At 45.1% G+C, this 12851-nt stretch overlaps 1 protein-coding gene across 6 annotated transcripts in view; it reads right to left on the bottom strand.

The window, feature by feature from the left end:
- Window positions 1–12851, bottom strand: part of FAM219A (family with sequence similarity 219 member A) — a gene marked incomplete at its 3' end in the record, with an annotated part of 90802 nt that overhangs the window by 7094 nt on the left and 70857 nt on the right. The window lies entirely within an intron of this gene.

Below are 12851 nucleotides of genomic sequence, written 5' to 3'. Positions count from 1 at the left end.
TTAACACAGCACTGCTGCTAGCAGGGATAGCAGCTGATGGATGATGGGTTTGCATATAAACTGGTATTCAGTTTTCTGATTCAAAGTCCTTCCTTGCTTCTTGTAGAAAAACAGTTGGGTAGAGTTAGCAATTAACCACAGAAGTTGAGCTAATTGCCCCAATCTCATCCTGCAACACCAGACAAGGCTTGTAAAGAAAAGCTGAGCATGGGGCCAGTAAGGCAGGAAAGGGCCCGCTTAAAAAAATTCTCCAGAGTGTGAGAAACTGTTGGGAACTATTTCTGTGGCATGCCTGAATAATAGGGGTTTACCAGACTGCTGGCTGGGGAACCTGAATAGTGAGTTTGTTTTGCTTCTGCTTCCCCTGCAGTGTCTGAAGTGTGCTGATGTATTTTTTCCCTTGCAGATTTTATTCCCCTTGGAGAGAAATGCACCTTTTCCCATTTGTCATGTACCAAGGTGTACAAGTGCAGGGTGGGCCAACTCTGTCCCTTCCATACAGGTAAGAACAAGGGGACACATGTCCAGGGCTGCCTTTTTTTGAGGGACAAATAAGCAGCAGAGATGCCTAGAGATCGTGATGATGAGTGTGGCTGAGGAACCTGCAGAGAAGAGTACATACTCGTACAAACTACCCCCAGCCCTGCTCCTGCTGACAGCAGAGGTGAATAAATGCTCATTGAACTTGGCAGAAAAAGGATCGGATCAATAACTCTCTCTGGCATGAGCAACAAAGAGACCGATACAGGATCCAAGTCAAAACCTTAAATCAGAGTAATTTCTGAGGACTGGAACTTGCAAATGCATTGGTTATCTCTGTCTCCAGAATAAAAGGCTGGTATTCTGCAAGCCACGTGAATTTTGCTGTTCAGACACAGATAAAGCGGGGTTTTATGGAGGCAAATGTTTACAACCCTAAAAATAAACCAACTTCCACCCATCTACACCGAAAGCTCCAGCGCTGACCACAAATACACAGCACTAAGATAAGCTGCCAATGCTTTAAGAGTCTGTATAATTCACAAAAGGCACCTGACTCACAAACAAGGTTACAGGCTTCATTTTCTGCCAAGGCAGTTAAGGCCTGCCTGAGCCTTTTAAATGGACCGGCGCTCTCTACTTTCTATTGATTGCTTGGTATAAGTAGTAATGGTCTTCTCCAACTCAGATCACTCATATAGGTGATGAATCTGGACTTTTGCTAAGTGTCTTTTTCCTCCAGTAGGTCTCTCCATGACTATGTCTATGCTATTACTGAATGCTACTGCAACTTCTAGGTCTGAATGATATGAGATTTCCTTTTTAATGCCTTCTTTCACTCATTTAGTGGCTTGGAGCAAACCTTCCCAAAGCAATGTCAGCACAGTAGGAACACCCATGCTTGTGTCCCCAGCCAAATTTCTTATGCATGAATCAACCGTTCATCTCCCTCTTAGATGCTATGAATCCTGAGTCCCTGGTGGCCAAAAAAGCAATGGCTAGCAGCGGGAATGAGAAGTCAACCCTGTCCCAGTGCAGTAGGACAAGCTCCTGGAAGGTGGTAGAGATGTGTATGAGTCATGTTAGGCTTTGAGGAAAGAAAACCCACCATCTGAGCTTTACAGGTATGAACGACCGCTACTTCCACCATCACCCAAAGGAACTGTTTGGGTGGCAGTCTCCTGAAGTAATTCTGGGCTACAAATTCCAGCCTTGCACACCAACCATCAGCTCCATCAGAATGAGGGAAGGAGGTTTTCACCACCTGTTTTTTGCTCAGTGCTTCCTCCTGGCATAACAGATGGAGTTTGTGAACCCCATTTCTAGGTAGTCAGCTCTTTCCCAGGCTTCCAGTTCTTTTGTTTTTGGCCCCCAGGTGTTTCTTTGAAGGCCAGGGCCCTGAACTCTGAGTACTTAAGGTCCTTCTAGAAATGTGACTGATTCAGGCACTTCTGAAGGTGGGACTTTCAGGGTCCAACGTTTCAAGAAAATCCTGCAATTTCACAAATTAAAGTTGTTCTTGTAGAAGTTACAATCAAACCCATAAACCAGCACTGTAAAGAGAAGGCGAGAGAAGGAACCACAATCTAGCCTTGATAAGTAAATTGCATTTTTCTTTAAAGTCTGCCCCTTATTGGCTGATGCTATACCCACTGAGCATGAATCCTAAGATCACAACCTGCCACTGACCCAACTGTGCTAACCTGTGTGTGAAATGTGAACTATGCACCTGAGCAATTCTCAGGGAATGAAAAACTAAGATGGTCTTTCCTTCTGAGTCATCCCACACTCTCCGATATGATAGTCAATTATGCCCCATTGGACTTAGACAAGACCCATGTTTCCACATGTCTCCCCCAGCCTCAAGGCCGCTGCTTAGCTTGAGATGCTGGGGGCCTGGTCCCACCAGAGAGGATAGGCATAGTTTGTCCTCAGCATCTGGCAGTTTCTGGTACTGGCTATGAAAAGGCTCTCCGTGTCCAGGACTGCTTGTGCTGCTTGCAACATTCCAGTACGTACAATGAACTTCCAGGAAAGCAATGCAGCTTGATGGAAAATTGATGCTGACCCTACACAACTGCCTACTTCTGGGCAACTCCGTGGCACTGGAAGAATGAGGAAGGGTTAACAGGCCTGCCAAATACAGAGAAAATGGGACGTACAAGAACAAATGAAAAAATGGAAGACTGTGATTTCCAGCCACTGATTATTTCATGTCTGGTGAGTTTTCTGTTGGATGACCAATGAAAAGCTAACACAGCAGAGATACAAGGTGAAGACCAGAGACTTGAAGATGGGGAAGCCAGAAGGAAACAAGGCTGCCTTCCAGCTATTTCAGGGAAATCACTAACTGCTGGCAGTAAAAAAACAGTGTAATAGCAGAGCTCCAACAATGCTCTTTACATGGCATGTGCAAGTATTTGAAATAAATTGTTTAGCTTTCACTTCATGTGGCCATTCTACTTTTTGCCATTGTACTCAGTGAAATACTCACACTTGTGGTTTGTCACTCCCCTTCCCAGGAGGCGGTTATGGGTGACTGAGCACACTGTGAGTACAGGTGTTATGGCTTGCAGAGCCAACAAGCAATCATTAGCAATACGAGCAGGGCTGGTACAGTTGGGGGACAGACAACTTCACCCAAATTCAGATTTCTGCTCGCTTTTCACTAATTTTCCAGACAGACACTTCCTTGAAGAAGCAGGATAGAGCAGAAGAGGTTGGGAGGGCATGAAGCAGCCCGCATGTGCCTTTGGCATTAATAAGTATGCTCAATTAGGAGTCTGAAGATGCTGTCTGAGCATTGGTAGGGTTGCTGCATTGGGTAATCTACCTGGCTCCATGCTTGAGTAGAGCCAAGCGGCATTAGCTTCTGTTTCAATAGAGAGCTTGGAGAACACAGACAGCTGTGCTGTCAGCCTGATGCACTGGGGAAATTGGCTGCACTGGTTCCTCTTAAGCTAATTCTGGACACTGTGTCAGAATAGGAACACATGGAGTGGCATGTGTGTGCGTTTGTGTCTGTGTGTGTATGTGAGAAGCAGGTCCAGGATCCTTTTGACACCACTATACTGCTCTGAACAGCATGTGGGGCAGCCTTTCATCTGGACCTGCCAACCACAACATCACATCTCATCCCTCCTTTCTTGTCCACCTTGTCACTTTATCTGTAGAACACTTTGTCCCCTTATGACATTAAAATAATTTAAAGAAAGAAATCGGCTCAATGAGCAAGCTGCTATGTTTGTGCTAGCCTCACGCTAGCCTGTTCTGCTCGCTGACCCTATCTGAGCCATTCAGCATCTGCTCCAAGTTCTGCTTTGAAGCACTTTGAAGGTAAGCTCTACTGGTGACAAGACAACAGCCAAAGAAGCCCACAGAGTTTTTAGTAAGGCTGGAATAACACCTAAGTGTAAAGGATCAAGGAAAATGCATGCTGCAGACGCAATCAGGACCATAATTGGCCCAGCCTGGCATCCTGTCTGGCAACGGTCTTGTATTATAGCTGCACACAAAGGTCCCCAAAAAGATGGTGCCTCAGCATGCCAAGCACTCAGCAAACCGTCCCTGCCCTGGTGTGCTTTCACCTGGCTGATTTAGGATGTGTCAGAGAATGGGCAAATAACTGCATGCTGACAAGTGAAGCACACTCCCACAGGGAACCTCCGTTAGAGAAAGTCGTGCCTAGCTTGAGAAGGGCTGAATTCTCCCATTACCACTGGGAACAGCTACAGCCCGAACACATGATTTCAAGCACTGCTGTACTGCTTAGCGCAATTTAAAATGGTTACCTGTTCAGCTGGCTGGATGTGGCTAGCTGCTTTATGATGACAGAAAATAGTAATGGAGCATGTGAAGCAGAATGGACTTAACATGAATGTGTTTACGTTAAAAGTCAGACTTGAATAAATCCTTACAATTACTCCTCTGTTTTCAGTGTTTAAACAAAATCATAACCAGTTTTAATATTTTCCCGTTTCTAAAAAAATGAAACGCTGAACAGCTTCTTTGCTACATGTTGCTGAGTAGGGAGGCATTGGTTTTGCCTACACTCTGCCCCAAATCAGAAATGGCAAAAATAGCCATATGCTTCAGTCTCCTGTAGAAGTGATGCTTTTGCGATATTAGGCAAATCAGACAAACAAGGAGTTTGGTGAACATCACCCTGTACTATGCTGAGGAGCTATTTGGACGGTCAGACCTCCCCAGATCCACAGTTCCCATTTGTCACAAGACAGTGAGTGACTCTGGCTGTGGTCACAGTGGTGGGTGGAGAGTGGCGCTTAGGATGCCATCACCTCTCACTGACATTGTGCTCAACTATGTGCACTGCCCTCAACTGAAGTAGCCTGATTGGCACAAATGCCAATTAGTGGCAGATGAGGCTGATTTGCTTCCTCTGCAGTGTGGGCTGGAAGCAGGCAGATGCTGACTGCTCCTGTCTCTTTGCTGAGAGCCGCTGGCTGAACCTTGCTAACTCAATTGTTTGTGAGCCTGCCTGACCAGGGGGAGATGGAGCTTCCTGCTATGGGGTGCATTGTGGGTCCATCTACTGCAATGGGAAAACAAAGCGAAATTAATCCACTGTGTCAAGGTTCTATTTTTTTCATCTTCAAGGTCTATGCGATGAGATTTTGGGATGTATTTGCCTCTCTGTCCCCCACAGTCAGCCAAACTGCTTCAGAGGCTGAGGACTGCAGCGATTCCCTGATGAATTCTACCTTCGCAAGCAAGCTGAGAATTTAAATTACACAGTAAATAAAATTAATGTGTCTATTCAGATCCCACTGAATGATGAACAGAGTCGTGAGCAAACAGAGGGAGAAAGAACAAAGTGCTGACTATAACTTCCACTTCAAGTCCAAGTCCTGATTTCAGCTCCCTTACATCATTTAGCTTGAGGACATTAGCATGCATCTACTTAACACTGAAACCTTCACTACCTTTCACCTCAGACAGAGAGTATTTGTCAGTGAGGACTGTGTCACTTCTTGGAGAGATTTCAGGGTACGAACATCAATAGGGGCTTTGCCTGCAGACTGTATAGGGAGGTGTAAGAAAACTGTGTGCCAGGGCCATGCTGATCCTGGTGAGGGCGGTGCTCCCTGGGGAAATTTGGAGAGTGTAAGTGTGACCACATGGGTGGCATTAGCACAGCTGATGGCTGTACCTCCCTGCATTGCAAAGAAAGGGAAAAGAAAAGCAATTTTTGCTAAACAGGAGTAGCAGAAACAAAAAAGATCTGTCTGCAGCCAGCCCCCTGCTCTGAACACAGGGAATATGGTTTCAAGCTGATATGCGCTGGGCGTCTGCGTTGGTTATTCAAGACAGGCCAACTGAATCAGGATTGTTTCATTCAGCTTCAGAAAAGACTGTTCAGATAAGCAAGGGTCAGATAGCTCAGTCATACAAGTACCAACTTGGGCAAGACAGTGAACTACGCTTAACTGAAAACTGGCTAGCGAGAGTAGGCGAATAGATCTGTCTTCCAAGGTCACTCTTGGACCAGGTTTTAAACATTCAAGTAGCTGCATTTCTACACACCATACCAAAGTGCCACACTATTCCTTAGCAGAGAGGACAGATAAATGAGCGTCCTCATCCAGACCAAAGCTATCATCTACTTACACTACAAGCATCTCGAAAAGTGGCTTTATGTTCCAGCAGCATGTTCTCATCACCTAGCCACACCATCCCAGCCCGAAAGCTCATTCGGCTGTCCCTCATGTGATTACAGGAAGGAATGACTTCTCTGCTTATGTCCACTGCTGGGCTTTGACACGTAGGAGAGCAGGGCAATCCAGTGCAGTTAGACATCTAGCAAAGAAGACCTTATTGCTGTACACTGTAGGGGAAAAATTGTTATTTTGGACACAGAGCATTGTACCTCTTCATGGCATGACATAATCATGCATCATCTTTGTAAAACAGTAAGTTGTATTTTATTGCCAGGAGGAAGTATTTAACTGGGTTACCTTAAAGCCACATACAGCATCTGTGGCAGCAGGGGAGCAGAGAATAGGGATTCCTGGCTCCCAGTCCTCTGCCTGAGCTGTCTCTGCAGCCATTTTATTTAGACAGGTTGTGACTATGTAGCAGCAGGTAGCAATTCATCTCTCTTCATCTTTGAACATCTTTCTGTACTGATTTCAAAGGCATCCATTGTCGCAGCTCCCAGCTCACAAAGGCATTTTGTTGTGATTCAGCCTGTGCTTTTTCACTTATTTTTTAAGGATTAAGACTTTTATTCCTAATGGCTGCAAAATACTGCATATAAAGGTTTAATTTATCACTGCCAAAACTGGAATATATGAACAGTATCAGTTTCATTTAAATGTGGTGAGTTTTTTTGTGGTGGGTTGTTTTTTTGTTTTTGTTTGTTTGTTTGTTTGTTTGTTTTTGACATTTGCCTTCATTTATTTGGTATTTTCATGTACTTTTCAAAGAATATTTTTGCTGCCAGCCAGAATAACAAAGTTAGATATCTGGGGAGTGTTTGCATCCTGGCAACCCTAGCTAAAAGTTGCATTTTATAAACTGAAATCTACAAAATATAATCTGTAAAACTGAGCTACTGTCTCCCTTAACATATTTTAAAGGGACAGAGAGAATTAAGTTACTTCACTGGGAAAGAACTTCTGCAAATGCTCCCTCATCATTTCTACTCAATTGAACACAGATTTAAGTCAAAGCCATTTGCTTGATCCTGCTGTATGGTGTAGCAGACAAAAAAAAAAAGACAAAAAAAGGAGTCTCTTAAATGCAATTTAACTCTTCATTTAAATAGCTTTCTTCATTTAAAGCATCACTTATGCTAAAGGCATAATCTACCAGACAAACAGAGTTGATATTAGTGCCCACACCACATTTGTTATGGGTCCTGATGTTCTGTGAGAAAGCATCTAAGGTCACTGATGCATGTAGTAAGTGTGATGTGTATTTAAGAATGTAGCAGTACAAACTTGGTTAGCTGAATACTCACAGCCTTCTGTTACACAGATATCATCATATAGTTTAATATATTTGTATAAAAAACACTTGAATAGTCTGTCATAAGTAGGCTTGAATTACACACACACTTAGTCAAAAGTCCATGCTTGCATGAATCTAAAATACACACTAAATGATTGATCTGTGGCAGACAGCATGTGTCTTACAGCCTATATAACTACAGATTTAATTTATTTTTAATATGTTGTCACTGGGAAAGCATTCACTGACTGCCAGATACCTCTGCTTGGAATGACTTGTTGAGTTCCCGTCTAGTAGCCAAAACAAACAACAACAGAACTGATAACGCCACAGGCAGCACGTGAACTTGGAAGGGACTCACAGCTTGCTGACTCCAGTAACTTGCTTGGAAAGGACCCTTGAACTTTCCTTGTTCCCAGGACTGGACTGCAGCTGACAGTCCCAGCTGTGTTTCTGGCTTTGATTTAGCAGCAAAATATTATATATTTGCTCCATTTTGTTTAGTCATCTGACGCACTGGGTTTCTGCAACCCCATGCATTTCAAACAAAATTCCATATTTTCTTTCAAATAAAATGAAAGCAGATGAAGAAAGGCAACCAGTCTGGTTAACATGCTGAACGGATGGATACTCCTCACCCCACCATGCTTTGAGAAATCCTTGCTCTGCAGTATGATACCTACTGTTTTCTTCCCTGGAAAAGGGAAAGAAAGAGTGTTAACAACTTAGCATGTCACCCTCCAAATACTCAGCTCCCCAGAAGAGGATTTTCAGGCATTGTTTCACTAGATTAATTGCCTGTTTACTATGAATCTCCATGGGAGAACAGGATATGTACAGCCCAGGGTGCCTCTTCCTGCTATTCAATTTATCAAGCCCAGTCCCAGGTACTCGGATTTGCTGCAGCTCCACCAGAGAGCTGCAAACCTGCTCCCTTAACAGGATTACTGACCTGATCTCTCCCTTAGCGAGATTGCCATTGTCTGGAAATTTGACAAACGGCCTTAGAGCTCAATTAGTTATTTAATAAGTTTATGATTAACCAATCTGCTGATTAAGCTTTCATTAATTAAGCTGGCATGAATTCTATTTCAGAGAGATAGTGGCCCCTAATTTAATACATTTCCTCTTGGACCAGGGTCTCAGATGTCTGTGTGAGCTCTTGTGCTTGGCATGCCCTGACACTTCCCTCTCCTGCTGCAGGAGTACCTGCAGAAGCTGTTTGGGTGGCACCTGGAGCTACTACCAGATCACCGGGGCATGGTGGCCCTTGGGGACAGCTCGGCATTGCAGTCCAGTTCTCATACCTGATGCAGCTCAAAGTCTCCTGCACCTCTCTTCTGAAGTCTCACCAGACAGTGCAGAGACAGGCAGGCAGGGTTTATCTAGGGCAGCCACAGACCTCACAAGTACAGTTTGAAAGAGCCTAGCCTGTCATTTTGATATCCACGCTGCTCTCATCTGGATTCAGATGGGTGGCACACCCCAGGGAGGAGTGGGAACTCCTTTCCTCTTTCTCTTCGGAAAGAGTTTAGAGAAACCTCATGGCTTCATCTCTGGCTTCATCCTTTGTCTCATGCTCTGAAAGATGGGGCTCACCGGGTGCTCTGATCTCTTCCTTGTAGGATGCCTTGGCAGAAGGGGCAGGATGCTGCCACCTTCCTCCTCCAGTTCAGACCCTGCTTTGGTACAGAAATCAGAACTGGGCTCAGGGATTAGTCCCAAACTATCAAAAATGATTAAACCTTTTCCCGTTCTCAAGGGATCCCTTGTCCATTTTCTCAGGTAGGGCTGCTATGTGTCACTGTTAGCCAGTAGAGGATGGCAGAGGGGATGGTAGGATGCTGTTGCCAGCTATTTTATGTTCCTTAATGTTCTCCTCCTTCCAGATGCAGGGCTGAGGGTTTGGCAGCTGCCCTTTCCTTCCACCTCTCAAAGGGACTGGTGCAAAACACAGCCATGCCTCAAAATGGCAGAGGGAAACAGGATTGGCCAGAGAAAACTTATGTCCCTGCTGAAACCCCTGAGAAAGGGGCTTGAAAGACAAGATGAGAGACAAGGCTGGCTGCAGCTGCTTTGAGTGCTGCAGGAGGGGACGCAGGGCTGGGGGATGAGAGATGTCATCCCAAACTGCAGAGCCCCGCAGCTGGAAATCAGACATGTGCACTGCTGAGCTGAAGCCTCTGTCAAAGGAGCGGCAGTTCCTGTGGCTGTAGAGCTCAAAGGAACTCAGGGAAAGACTGACTCACACTGAAGATATCAGTAATGTACAGGTAACGATGATGACAGTTCTTAATATAGAACTCTGATGTCAATGAAACATGGTTTAGTATTTTAATGCTGAGGTATTTTACATCTTTGTAATATCCTTTGTCAGGACAGTGCGTGGGGCAGTGCTGGTCAGAAGTGGTTTGCTGACACAAGCTGTCAGGCACTGGTGTGCCCATTCAGGGCTGTGGTTATGTCCCTGCCAGCCCAGCGCCTCTCACCACCAAGCCACAGCCAGCCTCAAAGGAGAAAGGATGGGTGCAAAAGCACTGCTGGCTTGAGCAAGTTTAACACTGCTTTTGGTGGGACTGTAAAAGGGAGTCTAAGCGAAGGGGAGGCTGGTATAACCTAGACTCTGAATGTCAGACACTGCATCTCATTCCATACATTACTAATCTTGCAAAGATTCATGCTTTTCTGTCTTGATGCAGCTAAAGGCCTGATGAGATCCCACTGATGGGCAAATAAACCCACCTCCCTCAAAAGAGCAGGCAGGGGAGGTTTCTGACTCTGCCTCCCAGCTGCCTGCTCTCAACACCATAGCACTAAATGAGATTGCTGGTAACGCTCCCGCTGCCGAGTCCCTGCTATCTGACCCGCTCTCCTAAACAACCCAGTGAGGCAGAAATTCTGGCAGACCAACATTTTTACTTCCCTCCTTGATGGCCAGCTGTATGCACGGAAGGGAGGAAAAATCCCACCTTGGATTTGCTTATCAAAAGACCATTAGCTAAGGATTTTCTGCAGCATTTCTAATAGAAAAGGGAGGAGAGAAGCAAAAGTAGTACAAAAATTATCATAATTTCTGTGCCCTTTGCATGCCTGGGTCAGGTTTGTGTTGGGCCTCAGTGCATGCATGTTCAACTTCACTTGGCACATACATATTTGTGAGATAAAATCGCCAACTGCATACAAACATAAGGCTTATTGTTGTATAGTTACCTGTTTGGCTGCCTGACTGGAGCTGGAGGTGAGATGAGAGGAACAGAAGAGTTGTAAGAGTAGAAGAAAAGAGGAGATAAACAGCCTGAGGGTCTCCACAAGCAAGACTTTACTGCAGCAGCACTAAGGGACTAGTGAGTGTGTATAGAAGACATGTAGTTCCTTGCATGAGGAAATTAAGACAGAAAATAGACTGTGCATAAGGAGTACAGGCAGCTAAAATGTTAGGTTTCAGTGATGTACAGTACCTCCTGGTTCCAACTTCAGTTTGAATTATCCTTCAATAAATAAGATTTACAACAGGTTTTAACTTGTATACACAGACACTTAAGCACAGCAAAAGTGGGTTAAATTTAATGATGAAAAAGAGTGAGGAGAGTCAGCTTTTTTTCCTGGATAAAAACTTTGCCAGAGTCTGCTAATTCCAATTCGTTTTGAAGGACTTTAATAAGAAATGACCTGCCTGCCCTTTAGCCAGGTGGTGCTGCTGGGTGGACAGGCAGAAGTGAAGGGAAGGGAAGGGAAGAGGAGATGGCAGCAGGGAGATGCTGGCTGGGTACCACACATCTGCTGATGGAGCAGGCAGCAGGATGCGCAAAGAACAAAATCCCACAGACTCCACTTTAGAGCAAAAGACATGAAGAGCTGGGGGTTGTTATCTTAAGGCATGGTGGGATTTCAGAGATCTTTTGCAGAGTTACAGGCTTGCTTCGTTTTTCTTTATGCTATGCATTTTTGTAAAGAAACTGATTTTCCTGTTCATAATCTGTTTTGAATTAAGAACAAAGATTTCCATTTCCAACCAACTGCATGCAGCGCTAGTAGTATCGACTGCCACATTTTTTGCATCATTATTTCTCCCCGAACAAGCTTCAGCAACTTTAAGTCATAGTGCATCTCAAATTACCCTGGGGACAGAAAATAAGGATGACAGGTTAAGTCCCGGAGACAACTTCAGAGTGAAGTAACATCAGAAACTCTCTCTGAACGCGCAGGCTGGGGTGTCCGCAGGAGATGGGAAGCAGGAATGAGGCACTGGTTCCCCTGAGGCAAGAAGTTCAAGCAAGTGCAGGGAGGATGAAGGAGCCTCAGTGTGCACACACACACGTTCAATAACTCTCCAACCTGGAATCTCTTTCTCACGCACAATATGCTGGAAAGAGCCTGGCTTTTGCCAAGACCCAAACAGAAATAGCTTTAACACTCAGATTTCCTGACAGTCTCTCCACCCCACCAATGCTGGCACACTTAGTGCTCAAAAAGGACTGGGAAAAGCTGTGAGCAGAGCGAAAGGGTGGCAGAAAATACCCTCTGCTTTCAACAGGCCTTTGTGTCTGCTAACAGCTGCACTTGTGAGGTGAACGGAAGGGCAATGCTAAGCTTTGGGGAATAAAAAACTTTTAACTTCTTTCCAGGTCAGCATCAGTAGAGATGCGGAGGAAGCCCAGGGACTGACAGCCTTGCCTTTTCCAGGGATGGCACTTAAACCGAAATTTGGGGATTTGGGGGCACTGGGATCTGCTGAGCTGTCTTCAACAGAGTCTCTCCTTGGGTAGTGCGTGTACTGGGGAGACGAGAGGAAGAATCATAATTTTCTGATCACCCAGCAAAGCCCATCTGATTGAGGGTACACATCCTGACTTGGAACTCACAGGGATAAAAAATGAGGAGAGACAGAAAAACAACTCAAGCTAGCATTTTTCTATCCCCTGCATCTGTTCCCCGGGTGCCTTAAGTCACACTGGCTCAGTCTAATGACAGAAACAAGGTTTCTTCATACAAGGTCTCCGGGGACCAGTAAAATATAAAGGAAAGCAAACTGCATCTCCTCTCTTGACCACGCTGTGACAAAGCTGTCAGAGCAGCTCTGCCTGCATCACCTCTGCAGCAGTGTTTGGTGGGAAAGGCACAGTGAGCCATCGCTCTTCCACATCCCTCTGGAGAGGATGGTATTGGAAACCAGAAGCAGAAAGTCTTTTCGTCTGTAAGCTGCATTAATTTGATGCTTAAAAGCAGTGAATTGGAATAAACGAGAACTCCAACAAAGTGCACCTGCTGCTTCTGTGCTGGTAAGGGTGCTTTGCAACAGCAAATTCCATTAACACAGAGGTAAATCTGGGGGTTAAACCTACCATACTTTGCTCACTGGAAAGGCCTTGGTGGTTGGGACAGCAACTGTACAATTTTCT

This window comes from Vanellus vanellus (genome assembly GCF_965231255.1).
Source record: "Vanellus vanellus genome assembly, chromosome: Z".
NCBI classification, from domain to species: domain Eukaryota; kingdom Metazoa; phylum Chordata; class Aves; order Charadriiformes; family Charadriidae; genus Vanellus; species Vanellus vanellus.
The sequence above is the reverse complement of the archived record's forward strand: the minus strand, read 5'-3'. Positions and strand labels throughout refer to the sequence as shown.